The 25051-nt window shown below is 44.1% G+C and overlaps 1 protein-coding gene across 2 annotated transcripts in view; it reads left to right on the plus strand.

Annotated features, from left to right (window-relative positions):
- The window catches only part of LOC130276098 (protein SSUH2 homolog), a 107529-nt gene that overhangs the window by 45586 nt on the left and 36892 nt on the right, over positions 1 to 25051 (plus strand). Inside the window, exon 1 of one of the 2 annotated variants that reach the window (XM_056524999.1) lies at positions 19606 to 19721. The exons of the other annotated variant lie outside the window; for it this stretch is intronic. The gene's annotated coding sequence lies outside the window, so the exon portion shown is untranslated. Of the gene's footprint in view, positions 1 to 19605; positions 19722 to 25051 lie in introns of those variants that run through there. 2 annotated transcript variants of the gene reach the window in all.

Raw genomic sequence — 25051 nt, forward strand, 5'->3', positions numbered from 1 at the left:
TATTATCTACAACCTATCTAGCTGCATGATGTACTGCCTACCTACTGGGACATAACCTACCTGGGAGCATTACTGAGGGCATTATCGACCTACTGGTGGGGTTCTACCTTAAATAACCTACCCTCCACCCTATCCCCCTACCCTTTTCTCCAACACACTTAACTACTTCCTTATACTATTCAGGGCACCAAGTAAGGCATTATTTGGGGGCACTTAGAGTAGGGAACATGTGGGAAATGTGCTGAAAAAGTGTGAACATAATATATTTGTTAATAAGCAGGAGGGGAAGAGATGCCGGCACATACGTAATCAAGCAACACTCAAAGCGGAAGATACACCCTTGGATGAGATTCACAGAAAAGCCTGTAGCTGAGGTGCGTAGCCAGATAGAGAGCACAATGTGAAGACAAGAAACAGGCAGAGGCCTCACTCACCAATCAGGTCTTTTATTCCAATCCAGCTGGCATAACGGTGGCTACAGACGGGGGAGCAGGATAGGAGGTGGGGAACTCCGGGACAAGTTGTTTTGTGCAACTTAGCGCACTTCCTCTAGCACTTTCCGGCTAGAGGAAGTGCACTAAGTCGCATAAAACAACTTGTCCCGGAGTTCCCCACCTCCTATCCAGCTCCCCCGCCTGTAGCCACCGTTATGCCTACTGGATTGGAGTAAAAGACCTGATTGGTGAGTGCGGCCTCTGCCTGTTTCTTGTCTTCGCATAATATATTTGTTGTCTGGCAGATTCTGTGAAGAGGAGTAATGGTTGGAAGAAGACTTTATGAGGGTCAGAGCAAGATAGAAAAGGAAAGAGAACCACTCCAAGAAGACACCTCCTGTGAGTCAGCTGATGTTACTGCTCTGTTATCACAGGAACTGCAATACCAGGGTCACTACTATGTGGACTTTGTATGGGGGGATATTGGTCTATGTTCAGCGGTTTTATTTCAATCACTATGTGGTGGTCATGGTGTGGCGGTATTATTCTTACATTTATACTAGTATAATATTTGAATAATCTCCTATCAAAAATTGCACCAAACAAAAAAATAAATGAAGAAACAAATTTTATTAGACAAATAATAATAAATAAAAAACATAAATAGTGAGATCAGCAATAGCCAGAAAGATATATATGAGGATCCAATATAAAATGCTCCTAGAACATTGCCATTATTAGTGAAGCATATAAGGCAGTAGAATCACTGTCACAGTGTGCATACATGAAAGAGGCAAATATTAACATAATTAAAACTAGGAGAAAGGAGACAACGTGGATATATGATCACGAAGGTGTACTATGAGAGCCTGGAAGCCTGGAGGCAGTAATGTAAACCTTTCCCACTAAGGGGAAAGAAATATGTTAAAACCAGGCTCCCACAAGACATCCACGATCACCGCGTCATACTCACGGGGAGGATAATTTTCCTCCTTGCATACTGGTATTATTGATAAAATGGGTCTCAGTACACAGGATTTGGTCAGTAACTGTAAGATGGTAATATTTATAGTGAGATTTCCTCTTTCCTTCCTCTTTAAATTAAAGGGCTCTTGTTTTTCTTGACGTGTGTTTTAAAATATTTCTTTTCATAGACAGTGGGTAAGATAGCAGGCGGGCACTGGGGCAGACTTGGTAGTGGGCCATGGGAGGGGAGCCCAAGCCTTGAGCTGTGTAAGGAGCCTCAAAATTTCTGATGGCAGCCCTGATGCCATGGATGGATATACATGACTACATGATTACCATGTCTCTACCTGCAGTGTACTTCCAGTTGTGACTGTACTTTTGTGCTTTATGATGAATGAAATATATATATATTTTTAATGATATTGTATTTAAATAAAGCTTTGGATATTATTTTGGTAATGGTGTCTTATTTTGGGGTACATTTCGATGTAACAATAGACCTGTAGGTGTTGGTTGGTGGGACTATTTTCCCACTTGTTTTTTTGTGTATAACATGGTGAAAAATTCCAAAATTTCATGAAAAATGTAAAAATCTTGCTTTTTTTTTTTTTTTTTTTTTTTTTTTTACTTTGAAGCTCTCTGCTTGTAAATGAAAGTGGACATCCCAAATAAATTATAAATTGATTCACATATACAATATGTCTACTTTATGTTGACATCATAAAGTTGACATATTTTTACTTTTGGAAGACATCAGAGGGCTTCAAAGTTCAGCAGCAATTTTCAAATTTTTCACGTAAATTTCAAAATCAGATTTTTTCAGGGACCAGTTAAGTTTTTAAGTGAATTTGAAGGTCTTTATGTTAGGAATACCCCATAATGGACCCCATTATGAAAAGTGCCCCCTCAACATATTCAAAATGACATTTAGAAAGTTTGTTAATCCTTTAGGTGTTTCACAGGAATAGCAGCAAATTGGAGGTGAAAATTCAAAATCTTCATTTTTTTACACTAACATGATCTTGTAGACCGATATTTTTTTATTTTTACAAGGGATAAAAGAAGAAAAAGCCCCCCAAAATATGTAACACAATTTCTCTCGAGTAAGGAAATACCTCATATGTGGATGTAAAGTGCTCTGCGGGTGCACTAGAGGGCTCAGAAGAGAAGGAGCAACAATGGGATTTTGGAGAAATGGTTTTTGCGATGTCACATTTAGGAAGCCCCCATGGTGCCAGAACAGCAAAAAACACTCCACATGGCATACCATTTGGGAAACATCACCCCTCAAGGAACGTAACAAGGGGTACAGTGAGCCGTAACACCCCACAGGTGTTTGACGAATTTTCAATAAAGTTGGACATGAAAATGAAAAATGTGGGGTAACTTTTTTTTTTCATTTTCACAAGGGGTAATAAGTGAAAATGTCCCCCCAAATTTGTAACCCCATTTCTCTCGAGTAAGGAAATATCTCATATGCTCAGAAGGGAAGGAGCAACAATGGAATTTTGGAGAGAGTATCTGTTTGGAATAAAGTCTGGGGCCATGTGCGTTAACAGAGCCCCCATGGTGTCAGAATAGTGTCCCCCCCCCCCCCCCCGCCACATGTGACCCCATTTCCGAAACTACACCCCTCACGAAACGTAACAAGGGGTGCAGTGCGCATATACACCTCACCGGCGTTTGACAGACCTTTGTAACATTGGGCTGTGCAGATGAAAAATTTTATTTTTCATTTTCACGGACCACTGTTCCAAAAATCTGTCAGACACCTGTGTGGTGTGAATGGTCACTGCACCCCTTGTTACTTTCCGTGAGGGGTGTAGTTTCAGAAATGGGGTCACATGTGGGTGTTTTTTTGCGTTTATGTCAGAACCGCTGTAACCAGCATCCACCCCTGTGCAAATCACCAATTTAGGCCTCAAATGTACATGGTATGCTCTCACTCCTGAGCCTTGTTGTGCGCCCGCAGAGCATTTAACTTCCACATATGAAGTATTTCCATACTTGGGAGAAATTGTGTTACAAATTTTGGGGATCTTTTTTTTTTTTTTTTTTCCCTCTTATGAAAAAGTATGTGGCAACAACAGCATGTTAGTGTAAAAAATTAAATTTTTTTTACACTAACATGCTTGTGTAGACCACAACTTTACCTTTTCATAAGGGGTAAAAGGAGAGAAAGCCCCCAAAAATTTGTAATGCAATTTCTCCAGAGTATGGAGATACCCCATATGTGGCCCTAAATACGACAGGCTCTGAATTGAGAGAGTGCCATGGGCATTTGAGGCCTAAATTAAAGGGGTACTCCGGCTCTAAGACATCTTATCCCCTATCCAAAGGATAGGGGATAAGATGCCTGATCGCGAGGGTCCCGCCGCTGGGGACCCCCGTGATCTTGCACACAGCACCCCGTTATAATCAGTCCCCGGAGCATGTTCACTCCGGGTCTGATTACTGGCTGCCACGCCCCCTCGCATAGGCTTGCATTAAGGGGGCGGAGCGTGACGTCACACGGGGGCATGATGTCACAATGCTCCGGCCCCCGTGATCGCCAGTAATCAGACCCGGAGCGAACGTGCTCCGGGGACAGATTATAACAGGGTGCTGTGTGCAAGATCATGGGGGTCCCCAGGGGGGGAACCTTCAGCTGTCGCAAAACTACAACTCCCAGGATGCACTGAGAGACCATGCATGCTGGGAGTTGTAGTTATGCAACAGCTAGAGGCACACTGGTTGGGAAACCCTGAGTTAGGTAACAGACTACCGCAGTGTTTCCGCACCACTGTCTGTTTCCTAACTCAGTGATTCCCAACCCATGTGCCTCCAGCTGTTGCAAAACTACAACTCCCAGGATGCACGGTCGGTCAGTGCATGCTGGAAGTTATAGTTTTGCAACAGCTGGAGGCACATGGGTTGGGAAACACTGAGTTAGGAAATAGACAATGTATCCCAACCAGTGTGCCTCCATTTGTTGCAAAACTTCAACTCCAAGCATGCCCAGACTGCCTAGGCATGCTGGGAGTTGTAGTTCTGCAACATCTGAAGGGCCAGATGTTGCCGAATTAGAACTCCTATTATGCCTGGACAGTGTCAACATGCTTTGAGTTGACATCTGGAGCGCTACAGTTCGGACACCACTGTATAGTGGTCTCCAAACAGTGCCCTTCCAGATGTTGCAAAACTACAACTCCCAGCATGCCTTGAATGTCCAGGCATTCTGGGAGTTGCAGTTCTGCAACATCTGAAGGGCCAGATGTTGCAAAACTACAACTCCCAGCCAGGGTGTCTTTGGCTGTCTGGGCATGCTGGGAGTTGTAGTTTTGAAACTCCTAGAAGCAGCAGTGAAGATCACTGCGATCTTCACTGCTTCCGCTGACGTTGTCGCCGCTGCTTCCACTGGCCTGCTCCTCCTTTCTGCCGCCGGTCCCCAGTTCTACGCAGGTAACTGCCGCCGGTCTCCCCCATATCCATGGCCCCTGCACCATCCCCCGCTCTACCCGGACTTCCAGGGGCAGGCTGAGTGGGGTATCTGAACTTTCACCCCCCACCCCTGCGATTCACCAGTCAGTCCTGACCGGCTAATCGCAGGGGATAGGAGGAGGTGGCACCCCTGCCACCTCACTCCTATCCTTTAGGATGATCGGGGCTGTCACATTGATGGAGTGGTTCAAGTTTCTGTGTATGCCCTATGTTCTTTACAATGACAATATGATCGAATTGTGCCTGGGTAACTGGTGTCTAGTGTTCCACCTAGACAATATGAACATATAGTCATTGACAAAAAAGTGCTACAAAATTTGGCATGCAGTTATGTCTCAGATAGACATGTCTCTACAATACACGCAAAGACATTTTGCCCAGTTGACAGACTTTATAGAGGATGCATCATTGCCCGTCACCTAGGCGGTTTTGACTAAGCTGGTAGAAGTAGTGGTCACACATACACGATGAACAGGCTCTGAATGGCACACACAGGCCACCAGTAGACAGGATTGTTGGATCCACCAAAAAGCAGCAGCTCCCACAGTTTTCTTGTCAGCCATCTAGACACAGGGGGCACCTTCATTATCCCGGTCTGTGCCTGGAACATTTCCAGATGCTTAGCAGAGGCAGAATTGTGTTATGGCACCTACTACACATCCTGTGATTGTCAGCTTACCAACATGGCCTTAGTTTGCAGTAGTGTTGTAAATTATAAATGTGGCATACTGTGAATAGTGTTGGGCGCGAATATTCGCATTTTGATTTTTTATTGCGAATATCGCAAATTTGCGAATTTTACAAATATATTCTCTATATATTCGAAATTGCGAATATTCACTTTTTTCTGCATATGCGCATATTTCTTCTTTTGACTTGTGGGCCAATTAGAATGAGGCAAATACACTTGTCAGAGGTTATCAACAACATCCCTAGCAACCAATAGTAAAGTGGGCAACTTTACCCCCTCACTGTTTTCTTCCTCGAATACGTGAATATGCAAATATTCACATATGCGGATATAGGACGAACATCATCTATATATTCGCGAAATATCGCGAATTCGAATATGGGCAATGCCGCTCATCACTAACTGTGAATTGGAACTGTATTATCACTAGTGACGGTCTGGTTCAAGTATGGAGGCCTTGTGGTGAACACTTCAATCTTGCCTCTGCTGGGAACACACACACTGCTCAAACTGCTTCTGTGATGATCTGGGGCAGTGTTTCCCAACCTTTTTCGGGTCAGGGCACACCTCTGGAAAAAAAAATTCCGCGGGGCACCGCGACCGAGGTTGACAAGCAAAAAAAAAAGGAAAGAACGGTAAAAAACACAATGCATCTATTTATGAGTGGGTATGTAGTTTAAAGTGCTGCTTTATACAGCAACTCACCAATGACGTCTTCTCTAATTTGCATCGTTGCCTTCTCTTCTCCATCTGGTCCGGGCCGTCATCACAATTTCTTCCACACACAATTCTTCACAGTTAAACCTGCAAAACAAACCTATTAGGCTCCACACTTTTTTCTTTACATGGGTGACAGAGGAGTGTAGAAGAGTGTACATGGGTGACAGAGGGGTGTACATGGATGAAAGAGGGGTGTAGAGGAGTGTACATGGGTGACAAAGGGGTGTAGAGGAGTGTACAGAGGGGTGTAGAGGAGTGGACATGGGTGACAAAAGAGTGTAGAGGGGTGTACATGGGTGACAGAGGGGTGTACAGAGGGGTGTAGGGAGGTGTACAAGGGTGACAGATGGGTGTAGAAGAGTGAACATGGGTGACAGGGGCATAGGGGGGTGACAGAGGGGTGGACAGGGGTTGGACATGGGCGACAAGGATGTGGTCAGATGGATGGACAATAGAGGGTGAACATGGGTGACAGAGGGTTGGATGGGGGGGTGGACATGGATGACAGGGGGTCAGAGGGGTGGACAAGGGTGACAAGGGGTAAAAGGGACAGGAGTGACAGAGAGGGGTGGACTGAGGTGACAAAGGGACAGATGGGTGAACAGGAGGGTGGACATGGGTGACAGGGTAGACTACGGGGGTCGACGGGAGGGTAAACATGGGTGACAGGGGAGGGGACAAGGCGGACATGGATAACAGGAGGGTGGACATGGGTGAGAGGGGTGGTGGACATGGGTGACGGGGATGATTGGAGGGTGTACATGAGTGACGGGGGGCTGAACATGGATGACAGGGGGGGTGAACATGGATGACGGGGGGTGGACATAAGTGACGGGGGGTGGGCATGAGTGACGGGGGGGTAGAGGGTGGACCTGGGTGACGGTGGTGGGGAGGGGGTTTGGACAGGGTTGAGAAGGGGTAACAGAGAGGTGGAAACGGTGCGGTACCTTAAGCAAGCCGGCCCGCGCAGCTTGCAGTTCCACGGCAGGCATGGGAGTCCGGCGCAGATGCAGCTCGTTCCGCCCCAGGGCACCATTTTCGGCTCACTGCGCCGCAAGGGAGAGAGGGATGTGGTGTCCCGGTACCGTATTGCATACTGTACCTAGTGTGGTCAGAGTAACTACGCTCAGGTAGGGTCCCCCAGGTGGGACAGCCCCTAGTCGCCTCTCCTCTACACTAATTCTAGAATGTTGATACATGTACATATTTAGTAATAATGTATATTTAATATAATGTATAGTACTTACCGTGTTTAGCGTAGCAGGACCTTTGGTCATGTGACTATGTTGATATCCTCTATGGTATGTTGGAGGACCTTTGGAGGTCCTTGGGTCACATGTTACCCATAATCCTTTGTAATGGTGATTGACACTGGACCAATTAGCACTAGCCCCGCCCCTGCCCATATAAGGGAACTGTAGCCAATTATTGCTCTCTTGGGTTGCTGCTCTCGTGGATGCCGGACGGATCTGCGCAACTTGCAAAGACACGCTAAGACTGAAAACCTACCGGCCTCAGCGGAACTAAACCGTGAGTTCTAAATTACTCCGCGCTAAAGCTAGCGTGACTACTGGACCGCAACTAAATCCCCTAAATCCAGTGGAACCGCGCATATTATCCTAAAGACTCTAAATTGCTAAAGTCCCAAACTTTGTCAATCTCCAAAGAAAGCTTGCATGTATAGCAACTGTCCCGTTTATGAAGCTTGCATAAAATCTTCAGGAAAAGTTACAACTGTTTCAGCAAACTCTCCGGTTGTGGACATTTCATTATAATCTGCCTCCCTATCGCTCTTGGGAAGGGTGACAGTAGGACAAGCATTACTGAGGAGCCCTCACCCTGGCGTCACGAATAGCTAAGGTTAATAAGCACCCTTTTAGTCACTGCACAGCTACACTCCCCATACCCTACTCCCCCAGGCTATCACAGGGACGCAGGGGGGCGCTTTGTGCGCACGCAGGCTTTTTTCCCCTGCGCCGTCAGTCATAAGCGCGCAGGCCGGGGCGGGACATTTAAAAAAAAAAATAACGGCAAAATCCTGTGGCACCACGGGCAGTGCTGAACGGCACACACGTGTGCCGTGGCACCACGGTTGGGAATCACTGATCTGGGGAGCCATTGCATACGACAGTAATTCTGCTCGCTTATTCCTCTCCAATTCATTCAGCAGTGCCATACCCCATAGTATTTAGTTAACTTTCCTCTCCTCAGTTCACACTAGCGGAATTCTGTCACAGAATTCCGTTCCACATGAAGAATGAACCTGTTCTTTCTTCATGCGGAATTTCGGCTCGTAACTCCATAGAAGTCAATGTAAACATTTTTGGCAGTCTGCCACGCTTCTGCGTGGAATTCGCGCATTACTGTGTGTCCTATCCTCTTTAATTTCTGCAAGGAAATCCGAGCGGAGTTCCACGTGGAAAAAAAAACTGCGTTTTTGAGTGGATTTTTTAAGCGAACATTCCGCTTACACCTTAACCAGTGTGAACATACCCTTAGTAATGATAAGAGAGATATTAACAGCTCAGCGATTTGTGCAGGACATCCTGTGGCCACGTGTTGTCTCTCATAGCAGGGGTTCAACTTACATTTTTCAGCTGACTGATGCTCACCCACACACAGCAAGAATTTCCAAGGAATATCAGCAGGTTCAACAACCTATAGGTATGCAAGTCCAGTTGCAACATCAGTGGGCAAATGTGCCATAAGGAACCTGTATGCCTAGTTACTCAACTATATCTCATCTTGCAAATTGCCACCACCCCCACACCCCTTGTCGTTCTCAAGTAATCTGTGTTTTTCTGGCTCTGTTAACCAACTAAAGGAACGTTGTAGGGAACATATCTACAACAATTGTTAGTTTCCTGTGTCCAACGCCCCCTCCAGCTATACAGTATTTAACATCCGGATGTAATCACCTTCTTCCCCAATCAGGTTACAAAACAAAGAGATTTTATGGTCTCCTAACCAGACTGCAGTGTCCTTGGGACTGCATCAAATTACATGGCGTGCTCCCCCTCCTTCTTAGATCGCATTTATTCTGTCACACAAGGAGTTAACTGGGTGGGTCTCCTCAAGGCTCAAGATTTCATTGAAAAGAAACACGTAAAACAAGCGCAGCAGAGCAGGCTCTGAAACACATATAACAGGCCTTTTAACGGAGCAACTTTACAGTGTGAAAGGGGCCTTATATTATGGAACATGCCGGGTAACATTTCTCCATAGACAGTCTGTCATGTGATGGTAACAGACCTCTCATATTTGCTTATTGTATCTTACACACATTTACAGGATTGTAAAGACAATTGCAACATACAGTGGTCCCTCAACATACGATGGTAATCCGTTCCAAACGGATCATCATTTGTTGAAACCATCGTATGTTGAGGGATCCATGTAATGTAAAGTATAGGACCGTGGTCTACAACCTGCGGACCTCCAGATGTTGCAAAACTACAACACCCAGCATGCCCGGACAGCCAACGGATGTCCGGGCATGCTGGGTGTTGTAGTTTTGCAAAATCTGGAGGTCCGCAGGTTGTAGACCACTGTTAGAGAAAGTTGTACTCACCTGTCCTCGCCGCTCCGGACCGTCACCGCTTGTCACCGCTGCCCTGGATGTTGCCTTCCATCGCTGTCGCCGCATCCCCGAGGTGTCCCCGACGCTCCGGCAAGGCCTCTGCTTCCCCGGCAACCGCGCTCTTCGTCGCCTCCATCATGTCGCTACGCATGCCGCTCCTATTGGATGACGGGGCGGCGTGCGCAGCGACGTGATGACGTCGATGGAGAGCTCCGACGATGCAGAGGACGTGCCGGAGCCCCGAGGACAGGTAAGTGACCATCACCGGAGCTCACGGGGCATTGTAAACGGCTATCTGGTGGCAGCTGAAGCAATCTGCGCTGCCGGATAGCCGTTTATGCGATGGCCTCGACATAAAAAAGCATCGTATGTTGATGCTGCCTTGAACATGCGATGGCCTTTGAGAGGCCATCGCTTGTTGAAATTATTGTATATCAGGGCCATCGTATGTCGAGGGGTCACTGTATAAGGCGGTAATGAAAGAAAAAGAAAGAAAAACTATCACAGAAAGATCTGCCCCTTTTTCAATGCTTTGGCTAAAAATACTGATCAATTACTACGGCCGACATTTATCATTGTCTTTACACAGTTTTTTTTGTGTCTAGAAAAGTCACCAAAAAGGCGCAAGCAGGGTTTATTTGCGCCTTTTGGTTTACACATTTCTGCTGATTTTGATTTGCAATCCACTGATATTGGCAATACACATGATATGGAAGGGTTTTATGAACTGTGCCTTTTTGTCAAAAGTCGCAGAAAAGGCGCAAAGCCACTGAAAAGTCTCCAAAACTACACCAGCCCAGACTTAGCTTAGCTTTTTGGTGTATGTGAAGAAAGAAATTTCAGAAAATGTGACTTGCACAAAATGTATCAAATGCTCTGTGACCATTTAATAAATCTGGTTCTCCTACACATTACAGTACACAAAAAAAAGGTGTAGAAAAATGCTTCACTTACACCTACAATGATAAATGCTTCACTTACACCTACAATGATAAATGCTTCACTTACACCTACAATGATAAATTCTTCACTTACACCTACAATGATAAATGCCAGCCTATATGTGTAAACCCAGCCCAAGTATTTATAGCTGGATCCCACCATCACACTGAATCCACTTTTGGCTAGAGGAGTTCATAGTGGCATGGGACTCTATCAGGGCCAGGACAAGATAAGGGGTGCTAGGAGAACATCTTACACACACACACACACACACACACAAATACAGTATATATTGTATGCCTCTAAGCAATAATCTTTCAGCTGCTAAATAATGCTAGACTAGTATACAAAAAGCAGATATCACATTACATATTAACATCATACTGTTAGGGTATGTTCGCACAATGGAATTTCCACATGGAGATTCCGCAGCAGTGGGATTCTGCTGCACTGTGCACACAGTGGAATTTTCAATTCTGGAATCCGCAGAAACAATAGACATGCCCATTCTTTCTGCGAAGTCCACAGGGAAATGCATAGCTGCCTATGAGAGGGCACATTTCCAAGCAGTTATAGCGCTTGTTCTGCCGGTGCTTTGCTGTCAGTGGAATGTCCGCATGGAAATTTTCCGTGTGGACATTCATCCATCTGAACATAACCTTACTGATCAAATCCTGTATACCAAGACCAACATAACCTATAATGACAGCATACAAGGGATAAATAAAACCCCACACACAGTGATTGGCTGTGGCTTTGGTTTCAGTGGGGGAGATTTATCAAAACCTGTGGAGAGAAAAAGTTGCTGAGTTGCCCATAGCAACCAATCAGATCACTCCTTTCATTTTTGAAAAGGCCTCTGAAAAATGAAAGAAACAATCTGATTGGTTGCTATGGGCAACTCCATTCCTTTTCCTCTCCACAGGTTTTGATAAATCTCATCCAGTATGTGGGAATTCAGCCTTAGGCTTTGTTCATACTTGGGAATGTCCGCACGGAAAATCTTCGTGCGGACATTCCGGAGACAGCAATGCATTCCTTGTGGAGTCTGCAACAAGAATGAACATTCTTCCTGTGGACACGGAATTTGGAATCATGTTGAATTCAACAGGACTCTGCTGCAGCGGAATCTCTGTGCAGAATTCCAATGTCGAATTCCGCATGGAAATTCTGAGGTGTGAACATAGCCTTAGTACGAACACACTACATTTCTGCCCCCCATTAATCATATCCGGCAGCATCCTGCTGAAAACTGGGTGCCGACTATACTGTTAAAGGGAGCAATGGACCCCATTCACTTCTATGGCCTAGTGACACTTTTCGGGATGTATGCGCCATTTCAAAAGCACAACAGCCCCGGTCATGAGTCCATTTCAAATAGTGCATTCTTTACGAACAAAGTCACTAGGCATGACTCTATTGTCCATAGAAGTAAATTGGGCCCACTGCTCTCTTTAACAGTATACTTCGGCATCCAGGTTTTGGCAAGATGTCAATGGATACGATTAACGGGGGCAGAAACACAGCACCGATAATGCTGATCAGTGCTGTGTCCTATACATAACACTGAACAGTATTAGCAATCAACTGATTGCTATGAATAGTTCCCTATGAAGACATAAAAAGTGTAAACAAAAAAGTAAAAAAAATGTAAAATAAAAAAGTAAAAAAAATGTGAAAAATCCCCTCCCCAATAAAAAAGTAAAATGTCCGTTTTTCCCATTTTGCCTTCCAAAAAAGCGTAAAAAAAATGAATACACATATTTGGTATTTCCGCGTGCGTAAAAGTCTGAACTAATAAAATATATTGTTAATTATCCCGTACGGTGAACGGCGTAAACGTAATTTTTTTTTTTTTAAAGTCCAAAAATTATGCTTTTTTGTCACATTTTATTCCCAAAAAATGTATAAAAAATTAATAAAAAGTAAAACCTAAACAAAAGTGGTACTGATAAAAACTACAGATCATGGCGCAAAAAATTAGCCCACATATCGCCCCATATACGGAAAAATGAGAAAGTAATAGGTGGTCAAAATAGGGCAATTTCAAACATACTGATTTTGTTAAAATGGCTTGAGATTTTTTTTAAGTGGTACAATTATAGAAAAGCATGTAACATGGTTATCATTTTAATCCCACAGAATAAAGAAAACATGCCATTTTTACTGGAAAGTGTACAGCGTGAAAACAAAACCTTCCAAAATTTGCTAAACTGCGGTTTTCTTTTCAATTTTCCCACATAAATAATATTTGTTTGGTTGCGCCGTACATTTTATGGTAAAATAAGTGATGTATTTACGAAGTACAATTGGTGACGGAAAAAACAAGCCCTCATATGGGTCTGTGGATGAAAATATAAGAGAGTTATGATTTTTAGAAGGTGAGGAGGGAAAAATGAAAATGCAAAAACAAAATGGGCCTGGTCCTTAAGGGGTTAAGGCCTGCTGTCATGTGATTGTAACCCAGGAAGGTACCAGTGACATGTGACCTACAGGGTGACCTATGAGACCCCTCAGAGTCTCCCCCATATAAGTCCAGGGTAGAACCTCTGCTCACTCTCTTTCTGCTTAGCTGAGTACCAGTAAGGTCAAGTCCGAGGTGTGTGTCTGGATTCCGGAAGAGGCCTAAAGTCTACCACACAGCCGCGGATCCACAAGTCCACTACCCCCCAGGTCCAAGTCAAAAACTGGTAAGCTACAAATGGGGTATAGTCAGTCTCCGTCAAATCAATCCAAGTCAATCTGTCTCAAGTCAGCGTGGCTCTGCAGCAAATTGTCCCAGTCCACTATAAGTCCCAGCAAGCCCTGTGGTCTCAGAAGTCACTGGTCAACTCTGTGGACCTAGCCAAGCTGTATAGCCTATTATATCTGTTACATCAGTAAAGCTGCCGTTGTTCCGTAACTTGGCATTGGAGTCATTATTTGCTCCCGTGCCTAGCCCAGAATCCAGTGGCCTACCTTCGGTTGGTGAAGTAGTTAAACCACACCCTGGCGTCACGAACACAAGGGGTTAAAGGGGTATTCCAGGCCAAAACTTTTTTTTATATATCAACTGGTTCCGGAAAGTTAAACAGATTTGTAAATTACTTCTATAAAAAAATCTTAATCCTTCCAATAGTTATTAGCTTCTGAAGTTGAGTTGTTGTTTTCTGTCTAACTGCTCAATGATGATATCACGTCCCGGGAGCTATGCAGTTCCTATGGGGATATTCTCCCATCATGCACAGCTCCCGGGACGTGACATCATCATTGAGCAGTTAGACAGAAAACTTCAGAAGCTAATAACTATTGGAAGGATTAAGATTTTTTTAATAGAAGTAATTTACAAATCTGTTTAACTTTCCGGAGCCAGTTGATATATAAAAACAAGTTTTTGCCTGGATAACCCCTTTAATGCCGACTGCCCCTAGGTTAATTCCATCTGCCCTGCATCACACCCTCACCACATATATATATGAATACAGCTTTGCAAGACTGGCTGACAACTATTGCGTATGGCTACCTTTTAGGCTAGGTTCAGACTACGGAATCTCCGGGCAGAAAATTTCCGCCCGGAGATTCCAAGTTCCGCCTGCGCCGACTGAATTAGTCGGCGCTAGGACCGCGCGGACACTGCAGTCTCCTATAGACTGCTATGTGTTCCGCTCGGATTTCCGCCTGAAGAAAGAGCAACCCCTTTCTTCAGGCGGAAATTTTCTAGCGGATTTTTCATCAGAATTTGTGAAGCGGAAAATCCGGAAGTGTGAATTTGTGAACGGAAAACCATTCACTACACTATGCATTATAGTAAGCGGAATTTCTGCCGGAAATTTCAAAGCCAAAATTCCGGCGGAAATTCCGTAGTCTGAACCTAGCCTTAGGGTACGTTCGCACTACAGAGTTTTCAAAGGGAATTTCAATGGGAGGCTTCAGCTCCATATACACTGAGGTACTTCTGACAAGAAACTGATTCTGCCAAAAGTATAAACATTTTTGTTCTTTTGGTGCAATCCACCCTGAAGGGCACTATCGCCTATAGATGGCACTTAATGTCCGCGTAGACATTAAGCACTGATTGCAGAAAAGACTGCTTTCTACTGAAAATTCAGAACTTCTGTTGAGTGAAGCCTTAGGTCGCTTTCATGTACGGATAATAGGAATGCATGTTTGTGTCCCAATCTGGGGGATCTATAATGCTAACAGTTGGGGTCACCAGACCCGTGGTTGGGCAAGGTCCAGCATCTATAATACTAACTCAAAAGTGTCCATGTGGCATGTAAAAGCGATCTTAGTACTCATTCACACTTTTATATAAGAATATGAATATTAAATACGGATGTGTAATGCAGATTAACCCCTTAAGGACTCAGGGTTTTTCCGTTTTTGCACTTTTGTTTTTTCCTCCTTACCTTTTAAAAATCATAACCCTTTCAATTTTCCACCTAAAAATCCATATTATGGCTTATTTTTTGCGTCGCCAATTCTACTTTGCAGCGACATTAGTCATTTTACCCAAAAATGCACGGCGAAACAGAAAAAAAAAATCATTGTGCGACAAAATCTAAGAAAAAACGCCATTTTGTAACTTTTGGGGGCTTCCGTTTCTACGCAGTGCATATTTTGGTAAAAATTACACCTTATCATTATTCTGTAAGTCCATACGGTTAAAATGATACCCTACTTATATAGGTTTGATTTTGTCGCACTTCTGGAAAAAATCATGCAGGAAAATTTATACGTTTAAAAATGTAATCTTCTGACCCCTATAACTTTTTTATTTTTCCACGTACAGGGCGGTATGAGGACCCATTTTTTGCGCCGTGATCTGAAGTTTTTATCGGTATGATTTTTGTTTTGATCGGACTTTTTGATCACTTTTTATTAATTTTTTAATGGTATAAAAAGTGACCAAAATACGCTTTTTTGGACTTTGGAATTTTTTTGCGCGTACGCCATTGACCGTACGGTTTAATTAATGATACATTTTTATAGTTCGGACATTTACACATGCGGCGATACCACATATGTTTATTTATTTTTTTTTTTTACACTGTTTTATTTTTTTTATGGGAAAAGGGGGGTGATTCAAACTTTTATTAGGGAAGGGGTTAAATGACCTTTATTAACACTTTTTTTTAACATTTTTTTTGCAGTGTTATAGGTCCCATAGGGACCTATAACACTGCACACACTGATCTTTTACACAGATCACAGGCGTGTATTAACACGCCTGTGATCAGTGTTATCGGCGCTTGACTGCTCCTGTCTGGATCTCAGGCACGGAGCAGTCATTCGCCGATCAGACACCGAGGAGGCAGGTAAGGGCCCTCCAGGTGTCCGGTCAGCTGTTCGGGACACCGCGATTTCACCGCAGCGGTCCCAAACAGCCCGATTGAGCAGCCGGGTCACTTTCACTTTCACTTCAGAAGCGGCGGTCAGCTTTGACCGCCGCTTCTAAAGGGTTAATACCGCACATCGCCGCGATCGGCAATGTGTGGTATTAGCCGCGGATCCCGGCCGTTGATGAGCGCCGGGACCGACGCGATATGATGCGGGATCGCGGCGCGATCCCACTTCATATCGCGGGAGCCGGCGCAGGACGTAAATATACGTCCTGCGTCGTTAAGGGGTTAAAGACGGTTTTTTTTCCATTTTTGCACTTTCGTTTTTTGCTCCTTGCCTTTAAAAAATCATAACTCTTTCAATTTTGCACCTAAAAATCCATTGGATACCTTATTTTTTGCGCCACCAATTCTACTTTGTAATGACATCAGTCATTTTGCCCAAAAATCTACGGTGAAACGGAAAAAAAAATCATTGTGCGACAAAATTGAAAAAAAACCCAGCCGTTTTGTAACTTTTCGGGGCTTCCGTTTCTACGTAGTAAATTTTTCGGTAAAAATGACACCTTATCTTTATTCTGTAGGTCCATATGATTAAAATGATACCCTACTTATATAGGTTTGATTTTGTCGTACTTCTGGAAAAAATCATAACTACATGCAGGAAATTAATACGTTTAAAATTGTCATCTTCTGACCCGTATAACTTTTTTATTTTTGCGTGTATGGGGCGGTATGAGGGCTCACTTTTTGCGCCGTGATCTGAAGTTTTTAACGGTTCCATTTTTGCATTGATAGAACTTATTGATCGCTCTTTATTAATTTTTTCATGATATAAAAAGTGACCAATTTTGGAATTTTTATATAAAATTTTTCATGATATAAAAAATCACCAATAGAACTTTTTTGCGCGTACGCCATTGACCGTGCGGTTTAATTAACGATATATTTTTATAATTCGGACATTTCCGCACGCGGCGATACCATACATGTTTATTTTTATTTTTATTTACACAGTTTTTTTTTTTTTTATGGGAAAAGGGGGGTGATTCAAACTTTTAATAGTGGAGGGGTTAAATGGTCTTTATTCACTTTTTGTTTTCACTTTTTTTTTTTGCAGAGTTATAGCTCCCATAGGGACCTATAACACTGCACACACTGATCTTTCACATTGATCACTGGTTTCTCATAAGAAACCAGTGATCGATGATTCTGCTGCTTGACTGCTCAGGCATTGAGCAGTCATTCGGCGATCGGACAGCGAGGAGGCAGGTAGGGACCCTCCGGCTGTCCTGTAAGCTGTTCGGGATGCCGCGATTTCGCCGTGGCTATCCCGGACAGCCCACTGAGCTAACCGGCAGTTTTTACTTTCACTTTTAGCCGCGTGGCTCAGCTTTGAGCGCGCGGCTAAAGGGTTAATAGCGCGCGGCACCGCGATCAGTGCAGTGCGCTATTAACGGCCGGGTCCCGGCTTCACTATGACACTGGGCCCGCCGTGATATGATGCGGGGTCACCGTGGGACCCCGCATTATATCACGGGAGTGGGACCAAGGACGTACTCATGCGTCCTTGGTCCTTAAGGGGTTAAAGGGGTATTCCAGGCCAAAACTTTTTTTTATATATATCAACTGGCTCTGGAAAGTTAAACAGATTTGTAAATTACTTCTATTAAAAAATCTTAATCCTTCCAATAGTTATTAGCTTCTGAAGTTGAATTGTTGTTTTCTGTCTAACTGCTCTCTGATGACTCACGTCCCGGGAACTGTGCAGTTCCTATGGGGATATTCTCCCATCATGCACAGCTCCGGGACGTGACATCATCATTGAGCAGTTGGACAGAAAACTTCAGAAGCTAATAGCTATTGGAAGGATTAAGATTTTTTTAATAGAAGTAATTTACAAATCTGTTTAACTTTCTGGAGCCAGTTGATATATATATATATATATATATATATATATATATATATATATATATATATATATATATATATATATATAAAAAAAAAGGTTTTGCCTGGAATACCCCTTTAAAGGGGTACTCCAGCGCTAAGACATCTTATCCCCTATCCAAAGGATAGGGGATAATATGCCTGATCGCAGGGGTCCTGTCGCTGGGGACCCCCGTGATCTTGCATGCAGCATTCCCTTATAATCAGTCCCTGGAGCATGTTTGCTCCGGGTCTGATTACTGGCGATCACGGGGGCCAGAGCATTGTGACATCACGCTCCGCCCCCTCAATGCAAGCCTATGGGAGGGGGCGTGACAGCTATCACGCCCTCTTCCATAGACTTGCATTGAGGGGGCGGATATAATAAGGTACTATGGCAGCCAGAGGCGTTTACTAGGCCTCCATGGCTGCCATAATAAGGTTCTATTCACGCGGCGGAATTCAACCTTAAATGAAGGCCCAATACACGTCTATGGGATTCCTCACTACCGTTGACATTTTAGAGATTCCGCTATTCTGCAAGCAGGATTTCCAAAGTGTCAACGAGAGTGCGGAATCCCATAGAAGTGTATTCGGCTTTCATTTCAGGCGGAATTCTGCCGGTGGAAATTCCGCCCCGTGAATAGGCCCTAACTCTGCTGATACAGTCTGCCTCAGGCTGTACCAGCAGTGCATGAATCTAACTGATCAATGCTAGGGTATTGTATCTAATAATGGTTTATAAAAGTCCCTTAGAAGGATTTATAAAAGTATAAAAAATGTAATATTTTTTTTTATCATATTTGGTATCAATGTGTGTGGAAATGTCCAAACTAATAACAATTACGTTACTGATCATGCATGGTGAACAGGATCGATGATTGCTAGACTCCAAATGTTGCAGAAAAAAAATCTATACAAAAACAAAGGATAAAATAAATCCACTCCAAAATGGTACAGAGAAAAGCTACAGACTATGGCACAAAAATAAAATAACCCACATACAGCCCTGTAGATAAAAAAAATTTAAATAAAAAAATTTAAAATTACAGGGGTCAGCATTGGATGATTTTGAGCATATTTTATTTTTTTGTTTTTATTTTTAAGATTTTACATTTTTTTTAACAGTAGTAAAAGAAATTAAAAGCTACATAAACTGGGTATAGCTGTAAACCTACTGGATCAAAGAATAACAGGTCTGTTTTACTGTGAAGTGCACTGTGTAAAAACGAAAGCCCTCAAAATGAGCAAAAAATAGTCTTTTTGTATTATTATTATTATTATTATTTTTTTTTAAATAAAATCCCACAAATCTTTTCTATCAGTTTTCACATGATATTTTTATGGTAAAATGAAAGGTGTCATTACAAAGTACAACTGGTTGCACAATTGTACTTTGTAATGATTCCTTATATATTTATGGTGAGAGTGGAAACTTTGGTTAAGGATTGTTTGTATTTACTGCCACAATAGACTGTCAGCAAATAAGTCCATCCCAATGTAGTGAATGTATTGAATCCACGTCCCATCCCCCAGCTTAGACCCCACCTCACATTCTTGCTCTGCACAGAGCAGCCAGAGAACTTCCCTCTCCCCAGCCAAGAGATCCTCAGAGAAGTCTCCCCCATTGAAGAAGATTCCTGCTCATCACTTTTAAGGTACTGACTATTCAGATGTAGCAGAGCCCTGTGGGTAAACCTCAGGGTGTGTTATCTGTGGCTTTACATGGGACTGCAGCCTGCAGGCAGGACCTTCTGCATTATCTGAAGGAAGAGAAGAAACATCTCTGCTACTCTGTTGCTTTCACTAAATACAGTATCTTGATCCTCTGGGTGTTTCTTCAGAGCTTCACAACATTGTGTCTGGCTGAGCTGTTGCAAAACTACACCTCCCAGCATGCCCGAACAGCCAACGGCTGTCCGGGCATGCTGGGAGGTGTAGTTTTGCAACAGCTGGAGGCGCCCTGGTTGGCAAACATTGGCTTATGCTATATGGGTGTTGCCCAGCATGGCGGGGCTTTAGCAATGTATCTGGTCACATGAGTCTTGGGACAATCTGTGGGCACAGTCCAGACTGTTACTCCCAGGTGAAATGTTCTGCAGAATGTACCCTTTTAGTTGGAAGGCGAATAAGATGGGGGGGGCTGCCTTAGAAAACATCAAGCCAATGGGGAATACAGGGCAGCCATAGTCTTTGAGGCAGGGGCAGGGTTGTTGCCTTAAAGAAGCTTTCTAGGAATTAGTATTTATTTTGCTTATACAGCAAAACATATTATTCTCTAATATTATTAGAGAATAATGCGAAGGGTACAGGGGGATATATAGTTACGTAAATCACGCTCTTTTCACTTCCCATTTGGCTGGGGGTATGTCATGTGACATGTACATCCCCCCACCCCACACGTTTTAGCAAAGTGCATGTTCTTCATAACAAAGTAGCTTAGATGTAGTGTGGTCTGGGATGGTGTGAGATTGCGCAAGAATTCAGGGCCATTTTGGTCGCAGTTGGTAGATCTCCGACCACTGCGAAAAACTAACCATGTCTCACTACATTAACATTTTTTTTCTCTTGCGTCTAAATGCATTGTGTGTTTAAAAAAAAAAAAGCTGCAACTCCTCCCCTTGTGTTAACTGATGTGGCAGGCATGGGATAGGCTCCATTTGGATGTAAATTCATCCCTGAATTGGTTCTGTAGTGCGGTCTTAATTTCCCAGTAATCCTCTGGCTTTGGGTGTGGCGTTTAATCACTGCACCTGGTCATCTACTCAGGCTGCTGATGTTCACCCAGGAGAACTCATAAGGCTGGGTTCACACCACGTTTTTGCAATACAGCTCCTGTATACGTTTTCAATTTGAAAACCGTTATTGAAAACCATATGCATTGACTCTTCATTGAAAACCGTATGCATTGACCCTCCATTGAAAACCGTATGCCAAAAGATGCATCCGGTTGTGTCCCTTTTGCATCATGTACAGTTTTTTTCCCGTACCCAAAACCATAGCCTACCACGAATTTTGGTCCGGGTGAAAAACCATATACTTTTTTTTTAACATTAGAGTCAATGGGAACCGTACAGAACCACCTGTGCGTACGGTCCATCCAGTTTTCACCATAGGGTTTTTGACACCAAAATGTTTTTTTTTTTCTTGGAATTTCAATAAAACAAGTGAAACTTTATTCATAATGGAGTGAAAAGTTAAAAACGTATACAGTTTTTTCTTAAAAGACGGATGCAACTGGACATCATATTTTCAAACCGAATACGGTTTTCAACTGTATACGGGTTAAAATTTTTACACCTTTTGATACAGTTTAGTATGGTTTTGAGGAATGCAAAAACATAATGTGAACCCAGCCTAACTGGGTTGTGGTCATTTTTTTTCTCCCCCTTTACAAAACTTAGAAGTAGTAAATTTTGAAAGAAAAACACAAATAAAAAATTCTCATGACAAAGCGAAATGTAATTGTTTCATTGTACTTTAAGAATCAACTTGATATTAAACTCAGGCAAGATGATAGAAATTCATTGATTTCCTTAAAGGGGTTGTGCGCTGCCCTGCCTTTTGGAGCTCCGCACGTAGCGTCCAGAAGTTCATTACTCCGAACGCTGTGTGCGGGCTTCCGTGTTCGCGGCTGCCGGTTGTGCCCCCTTCCCATAGACTTTCGTTGAGGGGGCGGGCGTGACGTCACGCCCAGCGGCCGCGAACACGGAAGCCCGCACACAGCGTTCGGAGTAATGAACTTCTGGATGCTGCATGCGGAGCTCCGAATGGCAGGGCAGCGCACAACCCCTTTAACATGTACAACTAGTGATGTACGCACACACACACACAAAGCAGCAATCCTAGTGACCCCATTCAGGATGTTGTGAATGGAATGTGCTGTTTCCGTTAACAGTAACGTCAGCATCCCGTTTTTGACAAGATGTCGATGAATAGGATTTAAAAGGGCATGAACGCAGTGTGGACCTTGCCTTATCCAGGGATAGAAAAACAGCTAAATTCTTCCAAAACAGGACCCTGTCCTCAGGTTGTGTGGAATTGCAGCTCAGTTCCAATAAAAGTGAATAGAGCCAGGTTGTAATACCCCACACAATCTGAGGTCAGGGATGGTGCTGTATTTGGAAGAAATTAGCACTGTTTCGCTATCCCTGCATGAGCCCATTAATCTACAGTGGGTTTCACATAGTAGTGTATAGAAGGGTTGATGTTGGTTAAACATGGCTATAGTGGATGTAGAGAGATTACTTCCTTTGTAGTAATGATTACTAACAAAAAAAAACTAAAACACAAACTTGGCTAAGGGGAATTTCACTTGGAAATTCTGTGCAGCAGGGTCCCATTGCTGTCAATGGAATCCCACTGCACAGTGCACACTACAAAATTTCTGAAATCAAAATGAACCCATGATTATAAGTCAATGGGGTCTGTGATGCATCAAGTCCAGCAGCACTATCATGATTCCTGTTGTAACAGAAACCATGATTTAAGTGTGAACAGAGACTAATTCTTCAAGTATATTTAAAGGACAGGTATCATGTAAAAAAAACTTATCTATGTGATCTCCTGTTTAGAGCCCTGGCTCTCCTCTATAGCGGCACACGACAAAACCCCTGCCCCCTATATAGTTCTGTGGGAGAGCCGAAGATTGCCAAACTGCTCTCCCATTGAACTATATGAAAAGGGCATGGCGGTCCCCGCTTCGGGCGGGGGTTGTGATGCATCGCTGTATAGGAGAGCCAGGGCTCTAAACAGTAGATCGTTGGCACCTCAGCTGTTGGCTGTCCAGGCATGCTGGGAGTTGTAGTTTTGCAACATCTGGAAGACCACTGGTCTAAGGTGTGTGGGGGTGTCTTCCTGACTCTTTGCAGAGAGATGATGTTGGAGCCACCTTATCTCTTCCAGAACAATAGGGCCGGGAGTGGAAATTCTAGCACACCCGACCCTATTATTCTTGGAGGGATAAGCTGGCTCCAGAGCTGTCTGGCTGCAGCTTAGGCTGCTTTCACACTATGAGTATTCATCCGTTATTAAACATCTGTTTTCTGTATTGTATAATTAAATAACGGATGAAACAACGGTTGCTAACGGAGGAATAATGTCCGTCAAAATAACGGGCATATTCTTCCGTTAAGACCCGTTATAACATCCATCATGTACCGTTATTTTAACACCTCTGCCTACAGATTCCCGCAGCCGGGACTACTACTACTCCCATCATGAAACATACTTGTTTACATGATGGCAGTAGTAGTTCCCTGGCTGCGGGAGTTTGCCAGTTGCTGGGGAGGATACATTAGTGTTTGTACTACTACCTCCATCATGGAACATACTTTGTTCCATGATGGGGGTTGTAGTACATGGACTGAAAGATTGATGGCACCATGCCTCACTTCTGGGACCCAATGCGATCAGAAGTTAGTAAACAGGGCAGCAGGCGGCATGCTCTGCTCCCCTGCGATGTACGGTTTATTTTTACTTAAACTTTTAAATTCCCCGCCGGGAGCCCTGAATGGCCGGTACTGAGGAGCCATTCAGGGCTCCCGGTAGGGTTTTTAAACTACTAATTTGACCCCCAAATGTATGCCCCCCATGCATATTTATAATAATTCATTGGCCCCAGTGTGCTTATCCTTATCCCCCCACCCCCCAGTGTCCTTATTTCTGCTCCTGCTGCCTGCTCCTCATTTTCTTGGAGCAGGGCAGCAGCTGGACATGTCGGGAACCGGTGGCAAGACATGTCCCGCCTGTAGGCTTCATTTATTCACCGCCGCCGCCTGACATGTCCCCGCTGCTGCCCTGCTCCTAGCGCAATCAGCGCACTGCTGGGACATGTCTATTCTCTGCTGCTCATCTCCGTCGGGTACGGAGATGTGGTGTCGGGGCATATGGTGTTGCCCAGGGGTAGATGGTGTTAACCCCTTAATGTTCGACACCAGGGCGTGGTTTGCCAATGTAACCACCCGAAGGTAGCACCGCTAGTCCTAGTTTAGGCAGTGCAAATAATAGTCCAAGGCCAGGTTAGGTTAACGGCAGCTTTTACTGGGGTAGACAGATGGCACAGTCTTTACAGATAGGCCAGGATCCCAGAGAGGGGACCTCAAGGGACACAAGGGACCTCCCAGCTTGCTTGGACTTTCAGTGACTTGACAGACTTTAACACAGCCACACTGACTATAATTGACTTGACTGAAGATAGGGACAGCAGACATAGATGACTTGACTTACTGACTTGTGGCTACAATTCAGGCTTGAGGCCTCCAGATGTGCTGGACACCAGCTCTGAGACATCTGGACTGGACTTGACCTCAGGATCAAGTGAAACTCGAGAGAGATATTGTAGTACCTCCCCTCTTAAAAAGGGGGGCTGAGCAAGGAGCCCATAGGCCAGCTGCGGGTCACATGGTGCTCTCTGGGTAACAAAACATATGACTTAAACATGTGACAACCCTTATCATGTGACTAACAATCATGTGACCAAGGTCCTTTACCCTTAGTATACAACTTATACACATTATGGGGGGACACTGCAGGGGAGCCCTGAGGACATACAGGGACTCAACCTGACAGGACTGTAGGAGCATATCCCATAGTGGGACATCACAGAGATAAGCAGCAGAGAATAGATATGTCCTGGAGGTGCGCTGATTGTGCTAGGAGCAGGGCAGCTGTGGGGACATGTCGGGTGGCAGCGGTGAATGAATGAAGCCTACATGCGGGACATGTCGGCTTCATTCATTCACCGCTGCCGGTTCCTGACATGTCCCACTGCTGCCCTGCTCCAAGAAGATGAGGAGCAGGCAGCAGGAGGGGAAATAAGGACACAAGGGGGGGGGGGGGGGGGAGATAAGGATAAGCCCACTAGGGCCAATTAATTATTATAAATAGGCATGGGGGGGTATACATTTGGGGGTCAAATTAGTAGTTTAACCCCTTAAGGACGCAGGACGTATTCAAACGTCCCCTTTTCCGAGTCCTTAAGGACTCA

The sequence above is a fragment of the Hyla sarda genome, chromosome 6 (assembly GCF_029499605.1).
Source record: "Hyla sarda isolate aHylSar1 chromosome 6, aHylSar1.hap1, whole genome shotgun sequence".
NCBI lineage: Eukaryota > Metazoa > Chordata > Amphibia > Anura > Hylidae > Hyla > Hyla sarda.